Below are 6,636 nucleotides of genomic sequence, written 5' to 3' on the forward strand. Positions count from 1 at the left end.
ATATATATATATATATATATATGTGTGAAATAGATTTTCAGTATTCGCAATGAATAACAGAACGCATCCTATACATGTAAAGAAATTATATCACAGCTTTTCGGATAAACTTTTATTTTTTTGTTCAATAAACAATTTAACAAAGAAAGCTCAATAACATCTTGAAACTGGAATATAAATTTTCTTTTTGCTTTTGGAAGTAACAATAACTTCGTAGTAGTAAAAAAAGTATAGTAAGTCTCTCTATTCTGAAATTGCCGAAATTAAGTTATTTTTTAATAAGTTAGTTAGTTAATTTTAAATAAGTTATTTTTTATTTTGAAATTTTTCTATAATTCTCATTTTTTCTTATGGAAAATTGAAAATAAAAGATGATCAGAATAAAGAGATAAACAATATGCGAAAAAATTTGTTTATGGAAATAACAATATGTATTTCTTATTTTAAAATTAAATATTTATATGGTATTTTAGAAATAAATATTTATATGATATTTTAGAATATTTTACTAGAAATTTTAACATATTCAATCTATTATTATTTATTTATTATATTATATAAGACGCGCGTGCGTGCGTGTGCGTGTGTATGCATATGTGTGCGTGTGCGTGTGTATGCATGTGTGCGTGCGCGCGCGTGCGTGTATACCGCGTGATCCACTTAAATGGACCATCTGAAATATTTCTATTATTTTTGATAATATAAAAAAATGTTTCAAATGAAAGTGAAACGGTTTCGAGGGAGATATATTTTGGTCATGTTGTTTTTTTTAGGTGGAGACGTCAAATATTGGATTGTCCGGAAAGTTCGTACCGACTAATCTATATAATTTGATAAATGTATACTAAAATTTAAATCTTTTGCGTTTCAATTTTCCTTCAAAATCGGCACGAACTTTCCGGACAACCCAATAGATATGATTCAGGTCACCTCCACTTTTTTAAATGAAATTGTATGATTTTTTTTACACAATATGTTTCCTCTAATTACTCTGCTTATAAAAGTATAAAGATAGTGATATAAAAAAACCAATAGTTTAAGAGATATTTTACACTTTATTCTGGCACAAATTAACAAAAAAAATGTTAAATAACTCGTAAACTATTAATTTTTTTATAACCGTACCTTAATACTTTTATGAATAAAATAATGAGATGAATGTTGGTGGAAAGAAAACACATAATTGCTTTAAAAAGATATGTATGTTTGTTTTCTTTCTACCAACTGATTCATCTCATTATTTTATTCATAAAAGTATTAAGGTACGGTTATCAAAAAGTTAATAGTTTACGAGTTATTTAACATTTTATGTCAATATGTGTCAGACATATTGACCACACATTTTACAATTTTCGCAATAGTTAATGAGATATTAATTACTAAAAAATTACTAAAAATCGTTGAATATTGATTTTCTATAATTTTTTACTCAAATACTATCAATTTTACAGAAAAACAGCAAGACACAAAAAACACATACATAAAATAATAATTATAATTAATATATATGTATACTAAAAATTTCTTTTATTTTTTTGTAATTGATATTATTTTTAATAGAGATATTTTTAATAGAAATTTAATAGAGAGTGATTAGTATTTTTAAAGCAATATAGATATTGTTTAGAATATAGTATGATTTTTTAGCTTTATTCAAAATTTAATTTGAAATTTTACATGATAACAGCATCATCGATCTTTTTATAATTTAATAATTACACAGTTTTATAATTTAATAATTACACAGTTGATTGTATTTTTCAAAAAACTATACGTGTTTTTTTTACTTTTTACAATTATATAATGTACAATGATAAAAGAATGAAGATTGTGTTTGTTTAAATATTTATTTGATTATTTGTCTATATTTGTGCAATATCGTGTATGTCATATACTTACAGACATTGTGTTGTCAGTGCGATAGTTAATATCTTATAAGAGCAGTGATGCAAAGAGAATTAAACAGCGGCCTATAAATGTACATTTTCTCGTCAAGTGTTGATAAGACAGATTTTGTTTGTAAAAAACATTAAATATGCATATGTCAATGATAAAAGCATTAAAACTTAGAAAATATATTAAATTTATTAGACAAATTGAAATGTGTTCTACAATTATTGCAAAAATGTAATTTTTTTATGTATTTTGGTATATATAAGACCGAATAATTGATAATATTTATGATAGACAAAAAAAAAGAAATAGTACAAATACAAGAATTAATGAAGTTGACTTTGATTGCGACATATAATTAATTAATCGTAACACAATAACAACTTTATTTTTTAATTTTTAATTTAAATTTTTAGATTTTAAGTAGTTCTATTTCTTTAATAAAAGATATAATAAAAAGATAAATAGCATCTTATCAAACAAACATTATTATATGAGATAAACATTATCGTAAGACATTTCATGAACAAAATATACCAATTAAAATTTAGAATTCAATTAAATTAAAATGTTTTAGAAATATATTTCACTGTTTTGGAATTGTCGAGACAATTCAATATCTAAGTTATTTTGGAATCTACAATTTTCTTATTATTATAGAAAATTAAAAACGTTATAGAAAATAAAAGAAGATTAGAATAAAATAGATTTGCAATATATAAAAAAATTTATTTATGAAAGTAATTACATCGTATTTCTTATCTATGTATCTCTAATTTAAGAAATCAATTGTATTTTTTTAGTTAATTATATCTTGACATAAATTTTATATAATTATATAATTTTTTTTTTATATAATTTTATATAATTCAAGAAATGTATTTTTGATTATATTAATTTAAAGGACAAATTTTGTTATTTGATTAAAATTATACAGAAAAATTTCTTATTATTTCGTTCACGATTAAAGATCACTAGTTGAGGAAAATACGAAGAAAATGACTCCAGAAACTTTTTTGAAGAAATGTTTAAAGATACAAGAGTTGAATATATATATGTATTTTACGCAATAAAACATGTACACTCGAAAACGCGGACTTCTTGATCACGAATAAGTCGACGAAATCGGCATAAGAAAACGTTAAGAATTCAATTTCAATTCGAATATCGATTATGGATAGTTAAGTGATACTTAATGCCAAATTAACTCCGAGATCGAGTGACTGACTGGCGTGAATGCTTTTCATTATTCTGTTATTGAGAATTTTGAGCCTCAGAATCTCGAGCGATAACACGTCGACCAATAGAGCGCTTCGTTGAGAGTAAACAGCTATTATTGATATCGCGATAATAATACTCAATCATCTAATTTCGATAATTTGTTTATTATTTAAAACGTGAAAATTTCAAAGATACACACTTTAATGATGTTTTATCGAATTTGCAATTGAAATTATTCCTCGTCAATTAAATTGAGCTCAATTTAAGAATACAGTAGACGTTAATAGAGATTTTACGGAACCTTTTTAATACATATTCAGCATTGACATTTAGCGATATTCGTCAAAACACTTAGTTATCTGACAGTGCGAACTTTACACGCCGTGGTTGGATAGTTTCAAACGCTCCAAAATTATTGACACCTCAACATTTTGCTATTAACATTTTCGACTCAATTTTTCATGAAGAATATGTACATGCGCCGGCTTTTCTGATTGGTCTGGATCACCATATCAACTAGAGGAACATTAAAAGTTAGAAAAAAATTTTTATATGATAAATCGAAATATGCTTTGTGATTGTTGCTCAAAAAAGCGAAAGTGTAAAAATTAACATTTTAAAAATATATTTTGTTATATATGTCATAGACAATTGATTATTTCAGAAAAATAGCTTTAGACTAGGCAAATCTAGCTACCTGTTCAAATAACTCTCGTCCGCTTCAAATGCTATTTTCCTAGGCAAATTTGCCTGAACGCTTTTTAAAAAAATAGGATAATTATTTAGAAAACATTCCTCGATTACCTTCAATTTCAATGAAATTATGCATTCGACGCGTTTTTGCATGAAACGAAAAAATTTGGCAGTAAAATGTTGTGCTTAGTCCCACAAACCAAGATATTAAGCATTAAAGTGTACGACTATTGAAATTAGGAAATATATCATCCCTCTGTTTCAGGGTCGTACAACTTCTATTGTACTGTTGTTCTATTCTATTGTACTGTTCTATTGTACACGTGAGTTTCGACTTTCCATGCGAAATGAGATTTATTCTATCTCTTCCCTATCAAGAAATGTGCGATTTTCTACGCAAAGTAATGTTTACCAGTGTGAAAAGTCAAGCACCCTAAGCACAGGGCGAAAAAAGAGGTAAAAGTCGCTTCACATAGAAAGTCAGAACCCATGTGCAACAGTATAATTATAGAAGTCGTGCAACTCTGCGTCTTCTAAATAATTATCCCATTTTTCTAAAAAGTTTTCAGGCAAATGCTATTTGCGTAGGAAAATAGTATATAACTAGGAAAATGATATTGAAAACTGGCGAAAGCCATTTTAGGGCAGTCTTGTATAATATTTCAGAAATATATCTTTTTATTTTGGAATTTTCGACACTAAACAAAATTATTCCGGATTCTCTCTATAATTCTAATTTTTTTCTTATTCTTAAGAATAAAAATCTCGAAAATAAAAAGAAATCAAAATAAAACAGATCCATAATATTTAGATGGAAAAATTTATTTGTGGAAACGTTTTCTTTCTTATTTATAAAAAAATTTTTATTGTATTACAGTAATTATATCTTTCTATCTTAAAATTGTAGTGTTACATGCCCTGAAGCCTCTTTTCATTGAGATTGTTAAATTCATTTCTAGTGAAATTAAAGATTTTCGAGCAAGTTTTACATTAACCGATCTTTCTGAAGATAAAGCTTTTATCTTAAATATTCGCTGATTTTGAACCAAAATTGAAAATTTAAATTTAATGGCTGAACCAATGGCGGAAATGCTAAAAATCTTTAGATTTCAACGAAATACAGTATTAAAAAGTTTTCAGGATCGCTTTAAAAATCCTCCGATTTCAGTGAAATGTAGTATTAAAGGATTTTCGGGGATGCTGATGCCGAATTCGAATTTAAAAGAATAACCCCAAAAAAGAAGTTATTTTTGCCCGTTTTTTGGACCGTCAATTTTTGGTGTGCCAAATGATATTTTACAATTACAAAGAAGTTTCAAATTGAGATAATAATTATTATCATAGCTAGAGAGGGAGTATTACGTTTATGCGAAAATCCGTTTTCTTTTACATTCCCCTCTGATAGTAATTGTAACTTCAATTTCAAACTTCTCTGTAATTAATGTTTTAATATAAAGTAAAATTTGGCAGTTCTAAAATCGAGAATTTAAAAAAACAGGCGATTTTTGGGATCACTCTTTGAAAATAGGAACCCAAATTTGATGAAAATTCAGAATAACTGAATCAATAGCGGACGGAAATGCTAAAAAGTCGCTCGGTTTCAGTAAAATGTAGCGTTAGATTTTTAGAGCCTCTAATTCTAAATTCGAATTTAAAATTGAAAATTCAAATGGCTGAATCAATATAGAATAGAAAAATTAAAAATGACTAATTCAATATGGCGGACGAAAATACCAAGCCAAATGAAAGCCCAATTTTTAATAAAACGTAGTATTAGAGGTTTTCCGCCCAAAATGTTTCAACCTTTCATATCTCATGAATAACAATTCCGAAAAGGTTCTGCAATATGTCATATGAAATGTTTTAATAGCCAAAATGTTTACTAGAAATCTCCAAGATCATTTCGACTGGACCGGATTGAAAGCTCCAAGAGGGAAGTGGCTTAAGGAATGCAGCGTAAAAATTGAAAGTATGTGAATATGAAACCATAAATAGCGCATAAATCCTGTATTTTATTTTCTAATTGGTTGTTATTAATATGTGGGAGGAGGGAGGAAAGATTGACTGACAATCTACTCAGCCCCCAACAAAAAATTTTTTTTAGCTAAACGAAATGAGCGCAAAAATCTTTTTTTGCAGATAGAGTATTATTATATAATTTATTTATTTATTTGATTAAGCGGGGGGCCAACATGGAAATCCCTTAAGGATTGCAGCGCAAAAATCAAAATTGATTGGAAATAGCGCATAAATCGAAAATATATGTTGCATAGTTAGATGGCAATTTTTTAACGATTTAGGGATGAATAAGGGAAGATTCAGCATCAATTTCACAACGCGAAAGCATTGCCCTATATTCATAATCGATTCTTGCATTTAAAACTGTCTTAAGAAAGTCTTAAAATGTCAAAGTCAATCCGATAACTGCATTAGCATCTTAAGATATTATATTATAAGTCAGTTTTAATATATAAACAGACTATGAATACCGTCTCGTGTGTTTTTTTTAACGTTTTATGATTGGTAGCTTTTTCCTCATAAACAGTCCTAGATGGAGAGGGCAGAGATTTAAAAAGACACATACAAGAGAAGATTTTTTTATTGACGTCAATTTTGATTCTGAACTTAAAATTTGAAATTAAGAAGTGCTTGATCTAGTATGGTGTACATAAAAGGTTTTCAGGTACGTTGATTCATATTAAAAATTAAAATTTGAAGGAAAAAATGATTAATAATGTTTTTTGTCGTTATTTACAAAGTAAATAAACAAATGTATATCAAATAAGTAATGTAAGTATAAAGTGTGATTAAAATGTTTTGAAATTAAAA

The 6,636-nt window shown here is 26.9% G+C and overlaps 1 protein-coding gene across 1 annotated transcript in view; it reads right to left on the reverse strand.

The window, feature by feature from the left end:
• The window catches only part of LOC108687914 (N-acetylneuraminate lyase-like), a 16,901-nt gene extending 13,889 nt beyond the window's left edge, over nucleotides 1–3,012 (reverse strand). Inside the window, exons 1-2 of the mRNA XM_018193955.1 lie at nucleotides 2,976–3,012; nucleotides 1,900–1,970 (exon numbers count right to left, since the gene is read on the reverse strand). The gene's annotated coding sequence lies outside the window, so the exon portion shown is untranslated. The remainder of the gene's footprint in view (nucleotides 1–1,899; nucleotides 1,971–2,975) is intronic.
• Between the last annotated feature and the right edge of the window lie 3,624 nt (nucleotides 3,013–6,636).

The sequence above is a fragment of the Atta colombica genome, unplaced genomic scaffold, assembly GCF_001594045.1.
Source record: "Atta colombica isolate Treedump-2 unplaced genomic scaffold, Acol1.0 scaffold220, whole genome shotgun sequence".
Taxonomy (NCBI): domain Eukaryota; kingdom Metazoa; phylum Arthropoda; class Insecta; order Hymenoptera; family Formicidae; genus Atta; species Atta colombica.